We start from the raw sequence: 24,268 nt of genomic DNA, 5'->3' as shown, positions 1-24,268 counted from the left end.
CAGAAGCAGATATAAAGGGTCTCTGTATGCTACTAATGAACAAAGCAGTAACTGTACAAATCAACAAAGCGGGAAAGCTAGAAAGCTGAAAAAGAGGGAAACTACGAAAAAAAGAGGGTCTCTTTTCCATTTGATGTCACAGGAGGGAAGAGAGGAGCAACGGAAAGCATCTAATTTCCCAGAAATTTCTTAAAAGAAAAGAAAAAATGCCCACAACGTTCTCATAAAAGCATCGGTTGGGGGCAAACAGCAAAGGCAGAATAAAAAAGCTGTCTATTTCTGTAGTGCCCCAGTGTGCAGAAATTGGGGGACTCCTGGCCATTTCTGAGGCAATAAGAGCACTGCTGGAGTTCTGTTTGCCCCTGTCACAAGTTTATTGTAAGCAGTTGGTAGTACATTATCTATTCTATAATTATCTTTTGAAAAGGAGCTGTTTATTTCATTCCGAGCACTGTTCTCTGGAAAGTAGAATGCAAGCCAGGCAGAATCTTGTTTACTTTTTATCTGTATTTTGAGAACATTCACATCCCTACCTTTGCCGTGGAGTCAGCACTGCATGGTTAATGAATGTCATTTGACAGCACCCACCCACCCATCCACCCACCCAGATATACACAATGCTAATATCATTCCCTCTATTTCCGGTGCTTAGGCTATGAGTGCCATTGTGAATGTAGCCAATACCAATTTGGGATCTCTATGTGAACTCTAAAGGCTATTTTTATTTCAGTCCGTTTTCTATCTGTTTTATTGCTGACCTCTTACTTGCAGCTGCTTTTATTGTATGCTTTTCATGACCATACATAGCTGTCAACTTACATATTTGAAAATAAGGGACCAGCAGCCTTGAAAATAAGGGACCATCGGCCAAAATAAGGGACCTGCAGCCTCACCTGTTCCAGGCACTCCAGTCTTCCTGTCCTCCTGCAGTCTGGTCAAACTCATGCTGGGTAGCTCCGAGAACACTGTCCAACCAACTTTGTAACCAGAGGTTCAACTGAATAGAATCTGAATCACATGCGCCACAAGGCCTATGCAGCCTCAACTTAAGATGGCTCCCCGGCCTGGCTTTGCACTGCAAAGTTTGCAGCAGCACATGCAACAAAATGGCGTCCAGCATTCAAAAAACCCCTCAGCTTGCATTAACTAGCCACATACAAGGCATGCAAGCTTCACCCCCCAGTCGTTCTTAGACTTCTTATTGGGTGAGCAACACAGCCAAGCAACAAAGTTGGAGCCTCCCTCCTCCCTGGCCGGCAGGGAGGGAGGGAGAGGAGCTGCTTCCTTTGAAATTTAAGGGACATTTAAGGGACATCCATCAATAAGGGACAGCAGTGGGACATGGTGCTGGAATAAGGGACTGTCCCTTCAAATAAGGGACACTTGACAGCTATGTAACCATACAATAGATAAGTTGACAATAAAGAAGGAACCATTAAATATGGTTGCTCAAGGGCATCATTTCACCTGAGACAAGCAGGCTTAGAGAGCACTGATCAGGCTTGCAAACAGGTACTAGCCTGGTCACTTTTGATGAGTAAGAATTGCCTCCTGGTGATCAGCAAAGATGCTTCTGAATGCTGCTGCAATGGGGTAGCCTTTTAAAAAATAAATAAACTGTGAGCAAATCAGGGACTTATTTGCGAGTCCAGAAATCAGTCTCATTGTTTGGTACTGTTAGCAAACTATGATGCTGCAGTTATTTTCTGTGCTTCCGTTATGGGTGCCACTGGAGAGCTGTCCAGGAGAATTAAGGGTATGGGATCTGTGCCAGATCCTGATCAGGGCAAACTGATGAAGCCACATACACCTCTGCCAGAAAGCCATTAGCCTGTCTCCATCTCCCATGGATCAAGCAATTAATAGATCAAAGGTTTCCCAAGCAACAAGGCCTTCAAGGGAATTAGTACAGGGAGACAACAATTATGCTGTCCACAGAGGTCTCTGCTCTCTTTACAAAAAGCAGCCATTTAATTTGAAATTAGAATGCGCTCCCCCAGTTATTATTGAAAGTCCAGTTGATGGTGCTGACGAATCATCATTTTGCAATGCTTTCTGTGATGCTCTCCTTCCGCCGCCACTTCTAAGATGTTAGGATGGTATATTTCGCTCCCTGCACAGCTAAGTCCTGAAGTGGCTTAGCACTATTGCCACACCTGTACAGAAGAATGGTTGTGATGGCTGGTGACCCTGCCCCTCTTCCTTCAACACCACTTGCTGTCCATTCTCTCTCCTTGAAGAGAAATTGACAGTGTGGGGGGAGGACAATTTGAGGACAGAGTTGGAAGGTCTTCAAATGAGCATTGGGTGGGCTGGAAGAGTTGGGTTTCACCAGCTTCTCCTTGATTGCCAGCTTTCTGATGTCCCCAGCTTCCCAACTTTCCTGAACATTGTTTACATGTGGTTGACTGTAAGAGCTGGAGCGTGGGGGGGCTTTCACCCTGACTGCCCATCAGCCTGTCCTTTGACTGCTCTCCCCATACCCTATTGCTAGGCTTGGGCTTGATGTCTAGGTTGCTCCTTTGTGGCAATGATAGGTCACAAGGGAGCTTGTGGGGCCATGCTGGGGCTGAATGAATCTCTCTGGTGATGCTGGGAAATAATATATAATGAAGTTAAAACACATATATGTTTAAAATAACTTTTGTTAAAAGACCAGAAGCCTTTCTTTTAGGAATTTTAGGTGAAGACATACCGAAGGATATGAGAAGAGTGTTCATGTACACGACTACAGCTGCAAGGATGCTGTTTGCTCAGCGATGGAAAGATGATAAGATGCCGACAAAGGTGAACTTCCAGACAAAACTATTGGAATATGCAGAGATGGCCAGACTGATTGGGAAAATCAAAAATCAGGGGGACCACAACTTCAATAAAGAATGAGACAAATCTAGATTGTATTTAAAAGAACACCGTAAATACTTGAAATCTTTGGCAGGCTTTGAATAACTCTTGCAAGGACACAAAGATGGGGGATATATTTGGAGAACTATACCATAATTTGGATGACTTATAATACAGTGGTACCGCGGGTTAAGAACTTAATTTGTTCCAGAGGTCTGTTCTTAATCTGAAACTGTTCTTAACCTGAAGCACCACTTAAGCTAATGGGGTCTCCCGCTGCCGCCACGCTGCCGCCGCGCTGCCGCCGCGCGATTTCTGTTCTTATCCTGAAGCAAAGTTCTTAACCCGAGGTACTATTTCTGGGTTAGCAGAGTCTGTAACCTGAAGCGTCTGTAACCCGAGGTACCTCTGTATGCAGTAGACTAAGATATTGGAAGGACCCACAGAGGGAAGGAGGGAAGTCCTCAGATTCGAAAGAATCTTGTTTTTGTTTTAAAATTTAAATGTTCTAATTGTGTGAATCAATTTGTAAAATCAATAAAAAATATTATTATTATTATTTTTAAAAAGGCCAGGAGAAAAGGAAGACAGAAGAGAGAATTCCAGCAGGTGAAGCTTCCCGTTCCTTTTTCTAGGTAAAGGTAAAGGTACCCCTGACCGTTAAGTCCAGTTGTGGACGACTCTGGGGTTGCGCGCTCATCTCACTCTATAGGCCGAGGGAGCCGGCGTTTGTCCTCAGACAGCTTCTGGGTCATGTGGCCAGCATGACTAAGCCACATCTGGCGAACCAGAGCAGCGCACGGAAACGCTGTTCACCTTCCCACCGGTGCGGTACCTATCTATCTACTTGCACTTGACGTGCTTTTGAACTGCTAGGTGGACAGGAGCTGGGCCCAAACAATGGGAGCTCACCCCCATCATGGGGATTCGAACTGCCAACCTTCTGATGGGCAAGCCCTAGGCTCTGTGGTTTAGACCACTTTTTCTAGATAACTATTAAAGGTGCAGAAGCCCGTATTCTCTTCTTCACCTATGGCAGACTCCCGCCCAGTCACTGACCAGAACAAGAACTTCCTAGTTTCAGCAAGATTGTGGCATCCTGGCCCTCAGATGAGATTAACAGCCATCAGCTGAAACAGTGGTGGGAAGTTACTGTGGGAGCATCAGTGTTTGGCCATGGCCATGGCTCCAGGGGCCACAACTGAGACCAAACATTCTCCCCAGCCATGTCTTCCTCTGAGTGATGCTACAGATTCCCATAGACATTGAACAGAAGAGAGGATCAGCAAGGGAGCTCCAAGTATGTCATTACTGCAATTACTGAAACAATTACTGAAATGATAAAGGGATATTTCCTGTTCCCTGGTGGCGGGCTATTTAATTAATTGTTCAGGTTATATATTATTACGTCTCAGAATCCCAGTTGCACTGTCATGTAATTGTTGTGATTCTTTTTTAAAGAAAAAACCCCCCAACAAGAACACTAAACTAAAACTGCTTGTTGCCAAGGAAAAGGAAATGACACATTAAGGCCATGATACTGTACACTTAGTTGAACAAAAGGGAGATTTATTTCTGAGTAAATGTGCATAGGATCAGGCTGCACAGGAATGATTTCAGTGCAGTTCAAAGCAGGTCTTGCCCTTGGCTAAGACCTGAACAGATTCACTGTCTTAATGACAGACCAGTCTTCATCCATTCAAGCTGGCTGCTAGGAAATCAATCTAGCTCTTTTAAAGTTCTGCAACCATGTTTCCCCCCATCGCCAGTACAAAGCCCATTGCTTCTCAAGTCTTCTTCCATTGAAAGGCTAGATAGCACATTTGCTTCTCCTCTGCCAAGTCTTAGAATTCTGTAAACTGGAGATGGAAGTATTTGTTTTCGGACTGATGACTATTTTAAACAATATTTTTGTTTATTGCCTTTGCTTTATCATGTTTCACAGTAGACCTAAGCAATTCTGTAGGGTGTTTTTTGTTTAGCATCCATCAGTGGCTATTGCCAAAAACAGGTACAGATAAGTGAAAGGTTTTTCAAAGTCTGGCCTTTTTAACAACAAGAACAAGCAACAACAAAAAAAGAGGAGGAGGAGAAGCTAGGATAGTCATTATGCCCTATTTGGAATGTGAATCTTGTCTTTCCCTGTTTCAAGTAATATCCAATTTTGAAATTGAAGTGTGCTATGGAGGAAAGGGTTGGGCACCAAACAGCACTTTGCTTTTGTTGGGAAAAATACGTGAGTGCACATTCTCTCTCTCTCTCTCTCTCTCTCTCTCTCTCTCTCTTCTCTCTCTCTCTCTCATACACACACACACACATACACACACACACACCACAAATTCAAAATAAGAGAGGCGTGTACAGCTTAAACCACCCTGGCAAAATTTCTCATCAAGCCTGGATGATTTAGTTCCTGGAACGCCATTAAATTCAGTTTCCATAAAATAAGCAGAACTACAGTATTGGAAAAGTGAAACATATTAAATCAAAGAAAACACATGAATATTTCCACTACTTTGAAGAGACAGATTGAAAGGCTATTTCCTCCCTCAGTGCCTTGTTTTATTTTCTTACCTTCCAATGACTGTCAGGGTATTAAAATGGGGGACTTTTATCTCAATTAAATTATGGATGTGCTTTTTTAAACATAAATGCCACCAGGAAAGCAAGAAGAAGAGGCTGTCAGAATATTATAGCTTACCTGTTTACTGCTTATGCAATAAAATAAGATGCCCCCCATGTTCTGGCAAGTTTAGCCCAAGTAGATAATATATTTTCTTTACTAATAATGCAACAAGCCATTCTCTTGAGTGCTGATGCTTATGTAACCAAAACAACACTCACCCACACACAAGAGGAAGGTACCAGCAGGCTTTGGGGATCCCCATGGTTTATAGAAGCACAAAACTTTGGGATGGGGACAGCAGCATAGCGGGGGTTGCTGGCGCCTGGGGCGGGCAAACCACGAATGCCATCAGAGCCGTGCTGTGCTGCCTGCCTGTGCAGGTGGGAGCCTGGCTGGCCGATGTGACCCTTGGCAGGTGAATCTCTCCGATGCCCATGGAAAGAAGCGCTGGGCCAGGCCATGCTAGGGTCATCCCTTGCCTGCTTCCTCCCATATGTGCCCACTCACAGTGGGCCTTGGCTGCTCTGCTACCTTTGCTGGGGCAGGGATTCCTGCGGAAGTCAGCGCCTGCATGGGGGCGCCTGGTTGTGCACCCTCAGAATTTTGTGCCCGGGGCCACGGCCCCCCTGGACTCCCCTCATGCTATACCACTGGGTTAGGAGCCTGGCCAGGGGGAACACCCCAAAATTCTTTGAGGGAAATAATGTTCTTTAAAGATATAGATCGCTTGAAGATCAAGTGAGGACTGCTAAAATGTGTTTGAAGCTCCTAGCCGTCTCCTAGTTGCGACAAATGGAACATGAGACCTTCATGTTTTAAGGATTCACTTGCAAATCCTTGGATAGCATATAGCTCGCTCTATATACTGTATATGTGACGTACACCTAGTCCCTTTTAACACTGCCAGTTAAAGGATCTCAGATAACAGAGCAAGTCCTTTGCCAATCACAGCAGGGAATGCAGGGCTCGAAAGCCCAGTGACCTGACCCTAATGAAGGGAGTCTCATCTGTTCAAGTTTATTTGGTGATGTGCAAATAAGGATACTTCTTTGTATGGCAGCAGTCGTATGCAGTGCATGACCAGACCAAAGCAACTCATCATGTGTAGAATTTTCTAATGGCTGCTGGACTAATCCAGGTGGCCAAATGCGCACATCACACTCCAGTGATATCTGTTGGAAACAATCATGTCGCTTGAGGCACAGATGCTTTTACTCCACACAGCTGGTGTGTGAAATAAACCACATAATTTACTTGACTCAGGCAATTGCTTTCTGAAGACCTTCATGGGTGGCAAGAGATTCAGCTCCCATTTTGGCTCAACAGTGTATGACCTTGTTGCTCAATTCTTTTGCCCTCCCCCACGAGGTATTTTGGTGCTTTTTCTTCTAAGGAAAAGCACCAGGAAGCAGCTTGAATCTTGAAGGGGGATGGCAGCTCAACCTTCTCTTCGCCAAATGTTTGAGCGCTAAGAATCTCCCTCCTCCCCGCTGCCCCAAACTGCTGGGAAAGCAGCTGACAAATGACAGGCAGGGTAAGGGTTAAGCTGTGAGGTACCCAGCCTCATATAACCAACCTATTGAATTCTAATTGGACTAGATGACACTTGTGGTCCCTTTCAACTCTGCAATTCTATGATTCTATGATTCCATGCTTCACTTTGCTGCATATTTAATGACTTTAAATCTCTGCTGGGGTTCTCTCACCAAATAATTGCTGTCCCAAACTTGGATCTTGGCATCCAGAAATTCTCCCTCTCCCTCTCCCTCTCTCTCTCTATATATTTGTACCACCATAGACACTCACTATCCATTGTTTTTAAAGCAGTTAAGAAACACAGGCAGTACAACTTAGGTTCCAAAGTGGTGAGAGTTTCTAAATTATTCGTATAGAAACACAAATATGGCTTGCTAAGCCTAGAATATCTAGCTTAGACCACCTTACTGGTAGGATTCACATGGTGGAATGGGAGAACAAAGAGCTTGATAACCCTTCATTCCAAAGTGTGGGGGAGTGACCTAGCTAAGCCCAGCAGGACAGCTTACTCTATGGTCTTAACCCCATCATGCACTAATCAAACTTAAGGATATTAGTTATATGAGGCTGTCTAGCCCACAATCTGAAGCAGCATCCAAACCCCAGACTGCTTGCATCATTGCGTGAAGCTCAGCAAAACAGGGATTCTTTTATTATTCATTCTAACAGAAAGGGATGTGCACCGGCACGATCTTTTGGGTATTTGCATTTTTACAATTGCTGCAGGGACTGCAGCATTCTTTCTGAGATCTGAATCTGATGAGTATTTCCAAAAATACATGTAAACTTTAAGAGGCTATTGGTATGGGGGTGGGATATTAACACAATCTGAATTTCATATTGAAGCAGAGAAAATTGTGTGTCTGAATGTACTTTTTTAAAAAAAATCCATTCTTTGGAAGTTTATTTAAAATGATTTCATAGATCACATTATGACTCATTTGGCAGGTTCTGAGTCTTCTGTTGATGCTGTAGCTTGATAACCTATGAGTCACCCAGCCCATTAATCCTTTTTCTTTCAGTTGACTTTTATCTGCTATTCACTTTCTCTCCCATTAGAGCCCCTCCACATCCCTTTCCCTTCACTTTTCTTTTTTAGGATCAGTTCAAATGCATTTCCCCACTACCGGTCCATTTCTACTGTTTCTTGCCATTTCTGCAAGGGGCCAGAGAGAGAGAGAGAGAGAGATTTTTTGCAGCTTTCATTATTTTCCTTTACCTGGATACGAGCCAGCTTTTGAAATGCCACTCGATTATTATTTTTCCTTTTGATGCATCTAGATCCCATCTGCCAGATGCAAATGGCAAAAGCAGCAGAACAGATTAGTGGATTGGGGCAAAACTCTAGAACTAACTCATGGCAGAAACAGATCATTGTGTAAGGAATGGTTAGGAAGAAACCCCTTCTTGACAATGTCCCCAGGTTTATGAAATTATCCAGGTGAGCAGTGCAGTGCATTGAAAGATCCTTACTTCGGCTGTGCGCATATGGTTATGTAGACTGAAGATTGTCCTTCCTCAAAAGGCTTGAAGGTCAAATAGAAAGAAAGGCATAGATCTCCCCAGGAAAATGGGTGCAAATGGGGAGGGAGGCTTCTGCCCTGGTTCCATCTTCCCCCCAGACTCTTTGAGACAAACTGTTACTTCTACAAAGTAATGCTACCTCTTCTGTGGGTCCCTTAAAGATCACAAGGAAAATTGAATCTTGAATTCAAAATGAGCCACTGAGTGTGGAAATGGCATTGAGTTTCTCAGTTTAAATTGCTTTTCAACTCTGGATCCTATCTCCAGGAGTGTTAGCGATGGAACCCTCAAAAGGAGAAGCATAGTTGAAATGGGCTGCTTTTGAAATATTTCCTCGATTTGCATACACAGCTTGCATTCAGACAATACGCTTGCAACCTCAAGGGTGGGGAATTTGTGGCCCTGTGGATGTTTGGCTCCAAACTCCCATAATTCCCAACCATTGGCCATGCTGGCTGGGGCAGATGGGAGTCAGAGTCCTGCAACATCTGGACAGCCACAGGTTCCCTATCCCTACGGTACACATATTATTATTGAAAAATCATGGTTTGTTAGTTTGTTTAGCAACATTTACCTATTGTCCAACAGCAATTGTCCTCTGGGTGGTTTACAATAAGACATTTTGCAGAGCTTTTTAAAGATCTTTTGCATTCGTGGCATTTGCTGTTGCTGGGTTAACTCTGGCTTACGCTGCGAATGGTTTTAATTTGTTTTAAATTGCATTTTATCTCTTTGTCTCAACATAATTTTAGAACAAATTGAAACCAGCCATAGGATATACCAGAGTAAACCCAGCAACAGCAAATGCCATGAGTGCAAAAGGTCTGAAAAGCACTTTAAAAATGGAAAATATTCTTAAATGGAAAAAGATGAAAAGGCCAGAGATAATTGAAAAATAAAAAAGACTGCAGTTTGGCTTACTTCTGAGTAGGCGTGTATTGGATTGTACAATTAGGCTGTAGTCCTGTACTCACTTACCTGGGAGTAAGTTCCATGGAACTCAATGAAGCTTATGTCTGAGTAGATATGCACAGGATTGTACAATACAAGTCAGTTTTTACTATTTAGGTATTCAGTATCTCAAACCTGAGATTAGGGTGCCTGCAGAAGAACACATTCTGTATCTGCCCTACCCCATATTTTGCCTGCATAGTTTTTACTGCTACTCTTGCTGTGCACGAATGCATGATTACAAAGTATGTAATAAATTATTATAACAATAGTATTTTTAATCTTACTTTGCAAGTTGTTGCCTTATTCTTTCTTAATTTGGGTTAGAAGGAGAAAGCCAGCTTACTTCGAAGCTGGACTTGCACAAAACAAGGTTTTTCAGTCTCATTCCTATGCTTTTAATTTTCCGGCAAAGGACGGCAGTTTGAAACTCTGTTCAACCCACACACGTGAGCTCCTGGAGAGATAAACTGCAATTAATATATCCTCTCCTACCCATTAAAACCCATAACCCATCCCTCACCAATTTCTCTGTATAATGTCTCTTACAACAATCATAAGCATTTGTCACTGTATCTCAAAATGCCCACCCAGCTTCCCTAGCCAATTCTTAGGAAAGTGTTTTCCAACAACCTTTGAGGAAGGGGAAGGGAATCAACTGCATCCCTACCCTAGATGGAACTTTTGTTGGATTTAAGGTCATACAGCCTGGCAAGCAGTAGATGAAGAAACCCTATTTCCACCTTCCCTTTTGTCTTCCACAATTTTAAATTTAACAAACCCCAGAGTAGACAGACAGGCTAACACAGTGCCATGAAACAGGCAAAACAGAGAGGACTAAGGGGTGGCATTGGGGTGTGGGGTGGTAGTTTTTCTATCCTGAAAAAAGATAAAGGAATCAATGTCAGGAACATAGAAAACTTAGTATTGTCTACACACTGACTGGTAGCAGCCCCTAGGCTTACCCATAGGAGTTAGAAATGGCCAGGGACTGAACCCAGGGTTGTCTGCATATGCTCTACCACTGAGCTGCAGCCCTGTAGGTTTTCCTAGTAGCCCTGTGGACTATTAAGGCTTAAGCAGTACTAGCGATTTGTTAGAAACTCCTAAGAAATGTGCTGGCAAACCCTAATAAGCCTAACGAAACACCAGTCCTTTCTGAATCAAGCTGAAGGGCAACTGCAGTCATTTTGAAGTACTCTTCATCTTTCCTTCCCTCCCTATCTGCCAGGAATGAACTTATACAGTCAAAGAGGCATTCTTTGGCCTGGGAGCCTGTTTGCATTGTCTTCCTGCTTCCCTGCCTGCTATTTATTTATAATTACATACAACTCTCTCTCTCTCTCTCTCTCTCTCTCTCTCTCATATTGAGCTTTTTCCAAAACACTTCCCTCAGATTCCTACACTTGTCAGCTCCCAATTGCATGTTGATTGCAGCTTGGAGGTCAACATGAGATTCAAGAGGATGAAACAGAAATGCAAATTTTCCTCTCTCTTGTCTTGCAAATGTTGCTCCAGCCACCTCAGGGAAGAAGAAGAACAGACCAGCTGATGTCAAGCAAAGGCCTCTCAAGGAAAGCTTGATCACATGGACATGAGGCCATTTTTCACAATGGCTGGAAACTTCCAGTTGATTATTGGGTAGGTAGTCAAAACTGAACTGAGGAGGGCAAATTTTAATTGATGAGTGAGCTAAGGGCACATGTATGCTTTCCGAATTCATTTTGATTCTGCTCTCTTTTGCAGTACTAGGAAATTTTAAAAACCCTGCAACCTTATGCAAAAGTTCCACTTTGAACAGAAATGAGGAAGTGTGAGTCTCTTGAGGACACAGAAAATTTCCCAGTTCTTTGTGACTGTTGGACTTGAATAACAGCCTTCCAGGCAAATAAAAGTTGTTTCTTAACAACTTTGGGTATATCCAGAAGTCCAGTCTCCTCCTCATCTCTCGTTATTTGCATTTCTTTCTTTTCTTTGCAAGAACAGCTCCTGGGAACCTCAAGACTGGAGTAGGAAAGAGCCATGTGAGATCTAGGAGCTTACAACAACTGCTTTGAATAGATCAGATGGTCATAGAATCACAGAATTGTAGAGTTGGATGGGATGCCAAGGGTCATCTAGTCCAACCCTTGCAATGCAGGAATCTCAGCTAAAGCATCTAGGACAAATGGCCATCCAACCTCTGCTTAAAAACCTCCAAGGAAGGAGCGTCCACAAGCTCCCAAGGGAGACTGTTCTACTGTCAAACATCTCTTACTGTCTGAAGGTTTTTTCTATGTTAAGTCAGAATCTCCCATCAGGTTTAAATCAGGACCAATTTCACCCATGCTCACAAAACTACACTGTCATATAACTCTATGAATAAACTTGATGGCTACAATCCAGGAGAGATTTAGATATGTTAAAGTTGATTAAAAACAGGGGACAGAGGCCTGAATGTTGTTGTTATTAACCTTATTTATAGTCCTTCACCTGAAGGTCCTGAGGCAGAAAAAACAAACAAAATTAAAACCGAAACGAAACACTAATATTAAAATCAGCCAACATAAATTCCATAAAAATAAAGCAGCAATAAAAAAAATGTACCTCATCCTTTCCCCAAACCTGAATAAAGAGGTGCGTCCTCACTTGAGGATGAAATGACAACCATATCATGGAGTGAGACACTTCAGAGGCAAGGGGCTGCCTTTGAAAAAGCCCATCATCACGTTCCCACCCCATGGATCTCACTGGGCGAGCGGATCCCTAAGTGGGCTTCCATGGCAGATTTTAAGACATGATATAGGAGGAAGTATTCTTTCAGATACTTGGAACCCCGGTCATTTAGGGCAGGAATGGGGAAGTTGTGGCCCTCCATATGTTGTTGGACTCCAACTCCCATCAGCCCTAATCAACATGGTAATTGGGCAGGGATTATGGGAGTTGTAGGCTGGCAACTGCTAGAGGGTTTCCCCACCCCTAGCTTGGGGCTACAAATACTAAAGACATGGTTCTCACATATAGAATTATAACTTGATTACTGTGTGAAATCTGTACACTCAGATGACTGTGAGGTAAATGTGTACATCAGCCTTCCCCAATGTCCGCCATCCCTGATTTGATCATTGACCACACTGGCTGGAGGTAATGGGAGTTCAAAAACCCCTGAAGCCCGCCAGGTTGAGGAAGGCTGAACTAACTCTAGCACATGAAAGCACATGCCCGGAGTCCTTTGAGTGGACCTGGGGCAGGGGAGTCTAAGAAACTACCATTCCCAGAATTCTGTGAGGGAAGCCATGGCTGTTTAAAGTAGTACAATAGTGCTTTAAACGTATCGTGCAGATGAGACCACGCTTAATCATTCTCCTCACTAACCATGAGCTGGAGCCAATCTTTAGTTTCACTTCCTGTGGCACGTGGACCAAGCTAGTAATAAGCACATTATGACAAGATAGTGTGCTGAGTGGCGACTGGAGTACAGGCCGCATTTTTGGCCCTGCTCCCTGACATGGGGTTCTCCCCCCCCCCACCTACAACAACCTCCTGTTGTGCATGATTGTCTGTAAAGAAAGTCCAATCTCCTGCTTGTGATGGTGTCCTGTCACATTCATTGTTGGAAAAGATCTAGTCCTGGGGATGGGACCAAAAATGTAGCCCCATCCTCAATTTTCTGCATGGTTATGCTCTAAACATAAGTCACATATGGTGCATGCCTTCTCTCTGTTGAAATGTGTTCCTTTTGTGCTTAAGAGACATAGGATGTTCTATCTATAATAGCCCATTCGAACATGCAAGCCACTGCTTGCTGTTCATTTTGTACATCTCTCCCTCCCCACTTCTTCCAAGGTTTTCAGGATAGCATATGTGGCTCTCCCCTTCTCCCATTTTCACCTTCACAGCCACCCAGTATGTGGGGCTGCCTCTGAAGACTGGTTGGAAACTGCAGATGGTGCAGATCAACAGTGTGGAAACCTGAAGCAATGCTGGAGAGGCAGAATTAGAGAACGGATCCATGCAAGAAACTTTTAACATGGTCAGTTGCTCTGAATTCTTCTTTCTTCAACAGGGCTCAAGAGGACTTCACACGCCAATGTGGTGGTTACTGGATCAGTATTTTAATGGCGATGTAGGTGGCAGATCCTTACCCTGCAACTGATCTCTGGCAGAGGATAAACGCTCGCGTAAGCAGTTTCTTTCAGCCCCATTCATATAATGCAGAGGCTAGTTTGTAAGAGCCAAGTTACAGTGGCCCTTTCAGTGACCTCTTCTTAGGAAGAAATAATGCTCAATTTAGATGCAAATTTACTTTCATGCTCAAGGAAGCTGCAGTGTTTTCATGGAATATTGTACATTAACAACAGAAACACTAAGCGTAACCAGGACCTGAGGAAATGTTTATCCCAAACAAATTCCCAGTCATTTAACTGATGGGCTAATCCTCTTCTTGTGGGTTTTGACGCTCCCCCCCCCAGCGCTTGCCGTTCAACACCCCCACCTAGATTAGCATTTATTTTTCACAGTGGTTCCCTGTCCTCTTTCAAAGCGCAGAACAACTTACATGGCATTGTCCCCATGTACAGTGGTACCTCGGGTTACATACGCTTTAGGTTACATACGCTTCAGGTTACACACTCCGCTAACCCAGAAATAGTGCTTCAGGTTAAGAACTTTGCTTCAGGATAAGAACAGAACTCGTGCTCCAGTGGCGCGGCAGCAGCAGGAGCCCCATTAGCTAAAGTGGTGCTTCAGGTTAAGAACAGTTTCAGGTTAAGAATGGACCTCCGGAATGAATTAAGTACTTAACCTGAGGTATCACTGTATAGCGATAGCACTATATGTACATATGTATGTATGTATAGCGAAAACAACTAAGTTTGTTATTGGTATGAGCTTTCGTGTGCATGCACACTTCTTCACAAAAGCTCATACCAATAACAAACTTAGCTGGTCTTTATGGTGCTACTAGAAGGATTTTTTTTATTTTGTTTCGACTACAGCAGACCAACACGGCTACCTACCTGTAACTAAAACCTGTGGGGAACGTTAGGCTGATAGATAGTACTTGTCCAGGTCCAGCCAGCCAGCTTCATGGTGAGCAAGGATCTGAACCCAGGACTCATTGGTCCAAATCTGCCCAGTGCACTGCCTTTTACTGAAATGCGAGAGCCAATCAGAGTGCAAGGAAGCACCTCCAATAGAAGAATCTTTCTGTATAAGACCGGAAATCCTAGGTCTGAGTCTGAGTCGTGAGACTATGTGTCTAAAGCCAAGCAATCTAAGAGACTCAGGTGGAGTCTGCGCCTGATGCCAAATGCTAAAAGCCATCCTAAGGAAAGCAGGAGAAAAGCAATGACAAGCCTAGACAGCATCTTAAAAAGCAGAGACATCACCTTGCCAGCAAAGGTCCGTATAGTTAAAGCCATGGTTTTCCCAGTAGTGATGTATGGAAGTGAGAGCTGGACCATAAAGAAGGCTGATCGCTGAAGAATTGATGCTTTTGAATTATGGTGCTGGAGGAGACTCTCGAGACTCCAATGGACTGCAAGAAGATCAAACCTGTCCATTCTTAAGGAAATCAGCCCTGAGTGCTCACTGGAAGGACAGATCGTGAAGCTGAGACTCCAATACTTTGGCCACCTCATGAGAAGAGAAGACTCCCTGGAAAAGACCCTGATGTTGGGAAAGATGGAGGGCACAAGGAGAAGGGGATGACAGAGGACGAGATGGTTGGACAGTGTTCTCGAAGCTACAAACATGAGCCTGACCAAAGTGCGGGAGGCAGTGGAAGACAGAAGTGCCTGGCATGCTCTGGTCCATGGGGTCATGAAGAGTCGGCCACGACTAAATGACAACAACAAGGAAAGCAGGCAGAACTGCGACAGGGCTGTGGCAAAATGTCGTAAATGGATTAGCCTTTTTTGCCAAGCACTCACAAAGCAAGCTGATAGCTAATTTCAAAACAAAACCAAGCTTCAAGAAAACCACCTTCTTAACCATTAGACCTACAATTGGTCTTGATATAAGAAAAAAACTGCTCCTGTTCCCTTATGGGGTACCCAAGAGCCCATATAGAGTCCTTTTGTAGGTTCTCTATTGGTAGAAGAAAATAACAGAGACCAACCAGAGAATATTGAGAAGCAAAGCAGCTAGTAAGCCTGATCTTTATTAACTGTTGCAACAGGGTGCTCCTCCACACGCAGGAGAGAGGAGGAGGACCCAGAATAAAGGTGTGCCTGCCCTTTCATAGACATTTTAAATTGCCCGCCCTGGAGTCCAAGACCACCCCCATATACATCATACCTACATCACAGAAAAGGCGGTCTACAACAGAAATCTGAGTGCGTTGTTTATCTCATGTGTGGCAAGTTACCTGATTGCATTATCTGGCTTTTGGCCACTCTTTTGTTATTATAACTACTTAATTCCTGAATCTAGGTCACAGGCTCACACCCTCTTCATATCTTGAATGTGCCCCTAAGACAGGATTTGTGAGGACAGGATTTGTGAGGAAAGAGACAATGGGGAGGTTTCCCACTTTGACCTTGCAGAGAAATATTTGAGGTCAGTTTGTTCAGGACCTTTTTTATGGGGTTTCAGACATGTGATTTATATATACAATTATGAACATTTTATAAATATATATATGACCTTAGAATTCTTATAACAGTCTCATCCTCTCAATCTGCTTTATACGCAGGGGAAGTCCCTAACTCGCCAAGGTCTTCGCATGCAGAACGTGTGTATGTAACCTGTAAAAGGCAAAAATATTACGGATGAAGCAAAAGACAGTGCTCAGAGACTGGAGCTGTTGTGTGGTATAAAAGCTGAACAGAGAAGATATTTGTTAAATATTCGTGCTGAACTAGGGTTGCCATATTTCAAAAAGTAAAAACCAGGACATATCCCGAAAGTTGTTGAGCCTTTTTTAAGGAAACCACTGAAATTGTTCAGCTTTTCGATAATCTTGCCTAAGATCAAGGACAAAGCGCCACCTTTCAGAAATCCCCCACCAGAGGTTGATTCCATCTTTGAAATCCTGGACATATGGATTTCTTTTAATCACATTAATTACTGTTAAAAGGCATTTATTGGAGTTTCAGATTATTCTGTCGTTTGTATTGCTATGGAAGTTGAAAAATTTCCTTTTGATTTCATTCATCTGTGAAAATGCCTTTTCAAAAGCCCTGTTCTATACCAGCTGGCCACCTAAAGAGAGCCCAGCCTTAGTTTTTCCGCATTCAACCCAGTTTTCTTGACACATGCGTATAATTGCCATCCGCTTCAAAGTGAGCACCTCTTTAAATAACCAGCAAGCCTTAACTGCTGGGGGCAACTTCAAATGATACTATAACCATTTAATCTCTCCTGATCAAACAGGTTGCAAAGGTTTTCAAAACATCTAAAATCTTTTTTAAAAATCTGCTTACCGGAGGCAATGACGGGACAGGGGTGCACACAATATGGGCAAGCATGCTTCTGTAGTGCTACGTTTAATACAGCTGGAGGAAAAACCACAGATTTACAGATGGGCAACAATCCTACATTTGCTGCTGAACTCCGCCAATCTGCTGCTGTTATATTAGCAAGTAATGCCAGGGTGGTATATATATATATATATATATATATATATATATATATGGAGAGAGAGAGAGAGGAGGAAAGGCCCTCATTTCCATTTCCATTCCCCAGCAATCCAGGAAGATTAATTCCCAGTTCTCCATATGGGCCTATCAACTTCTTCTGAGCTAACAGGTAAATGCTGTGTTATTAAGCAGTTCACAGAAATGCAAACATTTATCACAGATAATATACCACAATGCTCTTGCATGTCACTGTCAAGGCCAATTTAAAGAGTTATTCTTGGGAACGCAGGGCCAGTGAATGGAGTCTATTAAACGGATGCGGTTTCCACTGACATTTGGAGCAGCTACGGTTTATCACGTCAGGCCTACTTGGAAGTTTTCCAGATCACAGAATACAGAACCGAGGGAGCCGTGAGGAGAGTACATATGAGTGGCGAAGACTTTCTGTTGGCCAAAGTGAACTGTGAGCCATATTTATAACCGTATCCCTGAAGTTCTCAGCTCATCGGGAAAGAATCCTCCTGCGTTTTGCATACTGGTCGTAACTCAAGGGCAAAATATATCGGTGTGTTCGTCCGAGGGGCTGACCGTGAAGAAAGGTGTCCAGGCTTGTTAGTTGCTGCAGCATCTGTTAAAGCTGCCAGGCCCGGCCTCCCAGCTCCTCCTGGTCAGCCAGTGGAAACTCCCATCTAATGCAGGTGTCCTGAGCATATCTAGCCCAAGCAGGACAAACGTCCAATAGTTTAGTTCTTTATTGACAAAGCACACACTTACAGCAGCTCATAAGGTGCACTGAAGACACACATACACACACACTTCTTGTGACTACGTAGGTGAAATAAAAACGGGATTAGACAGGAGGATAAAGCTGCTAGTGGCTGCTGTTGATGGTGGCTCTATACTGCCTCCCTGAACTGGATACCTGATGCTGGGGAACAAGTGTGAGAGAAGACTATTACTCTCACGTCTTGCTTTGGGGTTTTCAGGCAACCAATGTGAGAAGAGAAATACTGGAATAGATGGGCCTTTGGTCTGATCCAGCAAGGCTCCTGTTATGTTCTTTAACTACCATTTCCTGAATAAGAGGACAGAAATCTTGTATAGTTCCCTAAGGATAACCATTGGTCTGTCAAAGTGAGCTTGTAGGAGATATGTCAAACTGCTATGTATTGGGTTTAACACATTTTATGTTACAAGGTGTGTTCTAACCAATCATAGAAGCGTTGGTAGACGAACGTTCTGAGGGCATTTAAGCGCATGCACTTTCAACTGTCAACGGTCAGTTCATGCTTGGGATTATTATTGTGTGTCCAGTCAGTTTGGTTCTTGTGTTCCTATGAGTGAGCTGTTGTCACTGACAAATGTTGAATAAACTTAGTTGAGGAACTTATATTGCCTTGGGATTCTGACTTTTTCCGAACATTTAATATTGGCGACGAAGGTGGGATTGATGAGCTCCCGCTGGCTGCCAGAGGCGCAAGACTGCACCGCAGCACCACCACCTGCTGCCTTGCAATAAGCGCAACCTCACTGCCACGCTGGACTCAGCAAATAGTCCCGGAAATGAGACCGCTCCTGCTGCGTCTTCACAACCACCCACAATCGCACAAGCAACTGCTCCAGGTCCGAGGATGGCCACCAGTCATAGTCAGCTGCCACCGGACTTCGATATGAGCCATCCTACAGAATGGCCACAGTGGCTCTGCCGAATAAGGAGCTATGTCTGACTACAAGGCTTCACTAGGGAGGCAGACAAGGTGGATGTGCTACTGACGGTGATGGGAAGTTCTGCCATCACTCTACTGGAAGGTCTGATAGCACCCAGGGACATAGAGGCATGCACTTTCGATGAGCTGACACAGGCTATGACAAGACACCTCGTGCCTCAGCCACTAAGAACCACCGCCACTACAACTTTGCACACAGAGAGCAACAAGCGCAAGAATCAGCGAGTGAATACATCTCGGTTCATGCTACAGCACAAGGACGCACTAATATTTCAGGTAGGAACATCTCGACTTCCAAGATTCTGCTATCAGAAACCATTTCCTGCCGCCGGTTCCTTTGAAGCAGTTTCTCCCTGACTAGATCCTGATGAGCAGGATCCACACCTAGTGTAAATGGCAAGCGTTTAACAGAGACCTTTAAAGGGAACCTACTTTAAAATGCAACGGCACAAATGTTTTATTCATGTTCCAAAGACAGTCATGTGCACGATCACTGTCTTTTGAGTTATGTCAATTTTAGCTGACAAAGGTTCATGGTTGAGTACAGCATTCCGCTGCACTCCTGTTTAAATAAGGGATATTTTGTAAAGCCAGAGGCTGTGTGGCCTCAGGAGACGTGGGATTGCGACTAGACAGACACAGTAGTTTTGCGGATGTTAAGTTGTAAACTGGAATCTCCCTGCAGAGAAGGAATCTACGTTTTAGTCTGTTTTATAAATGAATGAATGAATGAGAAAGGCAGCAATTCTGGGGTGGGGAAGCTCAGGCCTGGGGTGGAGGCAAATGCAGCCCTTCAGCCTCTCTATGTGGCCCTCAGGACTCTTTCCACACCACACCACCTCCACCGGCCACCCCTCTCGCCAGCTCTGCTTTTCACACTTTTTAAGTATTTTGCCTGACTGGAATATGCCCTTGAACTCTGATTGTGCCTTGAACTCTCCTCTGGACGGAAAGCTGTGTGTGAGCCTCAGGGCGGGTACCAGGAGCAGGTCAGCAATAACTCACAAGGTATCAACAAAGGGAACACTTTATGCAAAGAAATAAAACAGCTCAGGCCCAGTGAGCACAGCAACTCTTCCTAGCAGGTCTTGTCCCAATGAGGCAGTTGCGAGGACAGTTTTCTAAGTCTCCTTGTTCCTCAGCTCCTTCCCAAGCAATCTCAGACTCCAACACCTTGTCTGTCTCTGCTCTGCCCTCTTCATACCTCTGCCAGTTCTGGGAGACTGGGGTGGGGTGGGGAGGAGCTGGTTACAGCAGGAAGGGGGGGGACTCCTTGACTTCTTCAGCAGCCTGCCTGATCTCTGCCTCTTAGCCTCCCTCTTCTGCCTCAGCTTCTGCCTCTGATTCTGGGCTGCTCTCTGCCACAGCCTCTTCCTGCTCACTAAACCCTGTTACCTCTTCAGCTTCCGACACCTCCTCCAGCCTGCACCCTTGTCTCTCTGACCGCTCATCGCCATCCCACCACCACTCCCCAAGCACGCCCCAAGCACTGAGCCTTCTTCCCTTGGAGGTTCCCTAGCCCTGCCACTCCTCGGCAGCCAGCCAGTCCGTGGCAGTCCGTGTATGCAGAAAATTGACTAGTGTATCATTTACATGATGTCCCGCCCACTTTTGCCCCTGGCCCCACCCATCAATCGCACCTCAGAAAGTTGCCCAGAGGAGAATGAGGCCCTCGAAGACTCAGGTTCTATCCCTGGCATCAAATGTGAAGAATTACCACCAGGAGGGGTTAAAATTCTCCTGCCCAGAAACCTAGAGAACTGCTGGCAGTCTGAAGAGACAATGCTGGGCTAAACAAAGCGGTGGTTTGACAGATTAATTTGATTAAGGGTTGTAACAATAACGCAGTACATGCATGTCTTCACAAGCCTTTTGCTCTTATCCTGGCAGCAGGTCACGAAAACAACCTACGGCATGCGGCTCTGTTGTTCTCTTTGGAGTATTCCAACAAGCCCTACAGTGGTGTGAACCGAGGATGGCAATAACGCTCTCCTCAACGGAGGGATATTTGCATTCCTTGTCAAGTACTGCTGGTGTCTCTGTGGGATTCCATTTCTGTTCTGTTATTATAGTGCTTTCTGAAGTCGGTGGTTAATATTAACTGACAGGGCCAGCTGAGAATGTTGGGCTTCCCCATTACGGCTAATGAAGCAAAATACTAATTGAGGCACTGACTGCTTCCTTGTACTTAATTGCATTACGGCATCTCAACTTGGCTTCCCCACAAATTCCAGGGCCTGTTGATGTACAGTGGTACCTCGGGTTAAGAACTTAATTTGTTCTGGAGGTCCGTTCCTAACCTGAAACTGTTCTTAATGTGAGGTACCACTTTAGCTAATGGGGCCTCCCGCTACCGCCACACGATTTCTGTTCTAATCCTGAAGCAAAGTTCTTAACCCGAGGTACTATTTCTGGGTTAACGGAGTCTGTAACCTGAAGCGCCTGTAACCCGAGGTACCACTGTATCTCTTTTTAAGATCTGGGTTCAGATACCTTCTCAGCCACGAATCTCTCAGGGTAACTGTAGGCCAGTCGCTACTTTTCGGTCTAACCTATCTCAAAGGGCTGTTAGTAGGGGGGGAAAGCAAGGAACGTGCAGGCTACGTTGTGCTTCTTGAAGAAAAGGTAGGATATAAAACAAAATGGTTGGGTCTGTGATTATTACGCCTCCAAATGTGTTGTGAACAGAACCTTTAAAAAAAGAAAACTGAAAAACGATCGCAGCTTAAATGAATTTTAAATGGAATATCAGAAGTTCAAATTTGTCAAGCTAAATTGAAAACACAGTCCTTCAATATGTCCGGCTGCACAAGCTCATTGAGACGAATGGACACTTTCCAATCACAGTTAAGGCCTGAAATGAAGGGTTTCCCCCCGTGTTAAAAATATGGGGAGGCAGCAGATTTTGTCCCCGCCCTCACCCCCTCCACTACTGTCCTCTAGTGCTGATGGGGCATGGCAGTCATTCATTACTCCAAATTGGCTGTGCTCACCCATGTCAAGATTTGCACAGGAGAAGGTCCTGGTGAACTGTGCCCTTAAGGGTTTAAACTCGCTCAGTCATTGCATCTCCTCCAAAAGTAATGTGGAGCGACTAGCAGATCTTGCCATGGTTTACTCTTTAGCATGGTCAGGGAAAGGTTGGCCTGAGACGTTACCTTAATGGGCAATCTCTCGGCAGGGCAGGTTCCCACCCTAGCAAAGTCACTACAATAAGGAGTCCGGAGAAAAGGAAAGGAAATCCCGATAACAGCTTCCTTAGGAAACTGAACAAAAACAGTATATAATTTGAGGACAAAGAAACAGAGAGGTTTTTTTTGGTCTTTTTTATTTTGGTCCTTGTTCAGGGCAGGGATGTATAGGACCCAACATACACCAGCAAACATCTTGCCTGTCTGCCTGGTTGCTAAGCAACACCTCCCCAATTCCTGGAAAACCCGGATGTATGGCAAGTTGGGCTATTTTAATTTTTTAAAAATATCTTTAAAAATTAAAGAAAAGCCCCCAAAAGCTCAACAACTTCAACCAAATACAAAAAAGAAGAAGTTCAACAGCTCTGTCCAGATTTTCACTTTTGGGAATATGGCGACCCTACTTTAACACGGGATGAATCCCTAGCCGGAATTAAGATTGCCGGAAGAAATATCAACCACCTCAGATATGCAGATGACACAACCTTGATGGCAGAAAGTGAGGAGGAATTAAAGCACCTTTTAATGAGGGTGAAAGAGGAGAGCGCAAAATATGGTTTGAAGCTCAACATCAAAAAAACTAAGATCATGGCCACTGTTCCCATCACCTCCTGGCAAATAGAAGGGGAAGAAATGGAGGCAGTGAGAGATTTTACTTTCTTGGGCTCCATGATCACTGCAGATGGTGACAGCAGCCACGAAATTAAAAGACGCCTGCTTCTTGGGAGAAAAGCAATGACAAACCTAGACAGCATCTTAAAAAGCAGGGACATCACCTTGCCAACAAAGGTCCGTATAGTTAAAGCTATGGTTTTCCCAGTAGTGATGTATGGAAGTGAGAGCTGGACCATAAAGAAGGCTGATCGCCAAAGAATTGATGCTTTTGAATTATGGTGCTGGAGGAGACTCTTGAGAGTCCCATGGACTGCAAGAAGATCAAACCTCTCCATTCTGAAGGAAATCAGCCCTGAGTGCTCACTGGAAGGACAGCTCCTGAAGCTGAGACTCCAATACTTTGGCCACCTCACGAGAAGAGAAGACTCCCTGGAAAAGACCCTGATGTTGGGAAAGATGGAGGGCACAAGGAGAAGAGGACGACAGAGGACGAGATGGTTGGACAGTGTTCTCAAATCTACCAGCATGTGTTTGACTAAACTGCGGGAAGCAGTGGAAGACAGAAGTGCCTGGTGTGCTCTGGTTCATGGGGTCACGAAGAGTCGGACACGACTAAACAACAACACTTTAACACTAGCAGAATTAGCCCTTAAATTGCATACTTACCTAAATGATCTCTGCTGCTGCATTTCCACCTCCCTCCACAACACAGAGTCTGTACCACCAGAGAAGAAAACCAGCTGGCAATGGCAAAGTAACCACCAGCAAGGGGAAATCATTCGGGGGGCCTTCAAAGCATCTGGTTTACTTTTGGGGGTACTGCTGCTATTTTTGAGACTGGCATTTTCCATCTACTTGCCGTTCTGCTCCCCCATGCTTAGCATATACTCTCTCTCTCTCTCTCTCTCTCTCTCTCTCTCTCTCTGTGTGTGTGTGTGTGTGTGTGTGTGTGAAAACACATGTGTATAAATGAATAAACAGCTATCATAAAAATCTGTAATCCTCTCTTGTTTGGAAGAAAACTAAACCCTGTAGATTACTTCATCCTCAGAAGTGGAGAGACTGTAGCAATATGCTTTTAAAAATTATTATGTATTTTAATACATTGATATCTCACCTTTCTCCCATGATGGGGCTCAATGTGGTATTTCCTGGTTGGCTCCCATCCAAGTACTGACCAAACCCAGACCTGCTTAGCTTCAGCAAGGTTTCTGCATCATGTTTGCTCAGTCCATGCCCTTTGTTATGCTTTCAAATGAAGTCATAGCTATGCTTTCCATTAATGAAAAAGCAACCAGGTGCCCGAAGCATTTTGCCTGTTCCTTAGCTTTGACATTTTGACAATATGCTTCTTGTGTGTGTTGATATTATATGACTTGCCTCCATCAACAACTACAACAATTAAAACAAACTTCTTTGTTTTTTGGCTCTCCCCTCCCCCCCCAAATCCCACCTTGCTAACATTTTGGGGTGTGGGCGGAACTATAAATACATGCAGGCAGTTCTTTATTGATCCCACATTCTGTAGGGTCCCCCCCCGATTCAATTACATTTTAATTTCATTTTGCTCAGCTCCGATTTATAATGCAGTCTTTGCTTCTCTGCATTTACATCTGTCAAGGACCTGCTTGGTGATGTATAATTTAGCAGTGCTCCTTTGAAGACAATGATTAAAAAAAAAAAAACGCACTC

At 44.2% G+C, this 24,268-nt stretch overlaps 1 protein-coding gene across 1 annotated transcript in view; it reads left to right on the top strand.

Moving 5' to 3' along the window:
- The first annotated feature begins 17,501 nt into the window (after positions 1-17,501).
- Positions 17,502-24,268, top strand: part of WAPL (WAPL cohesin release factor) — a 55,912-nt gene continuing 49,145 nt past the window's right edge. The window contains exon 1 of the mRNA XM_083614582.1: positions 17,502-19,046. The gene's annotated coding sequence lies outside the window, so the exon portion shown is untranslated. The remainder of the gene's footprint in view (positions 19,047-24,268) is intronic.

This window comes from Podarcis filfolensis (genome assembly GCF_964270895.1).
Source record: "Podarcis filfolensis genome assembly, chromosome: 5".
Taxonomy (NCBI): Eukaryota; Metazoa; Chordata; class Lepidosauria; order Squamata; family Lacertidae; genus Podarcis; species Podarcis filfolensis.
Note: the sequence above shows the minus strand (reverse complement) of the source record. Positions and strands in the feature narration are given on the sequence as shown.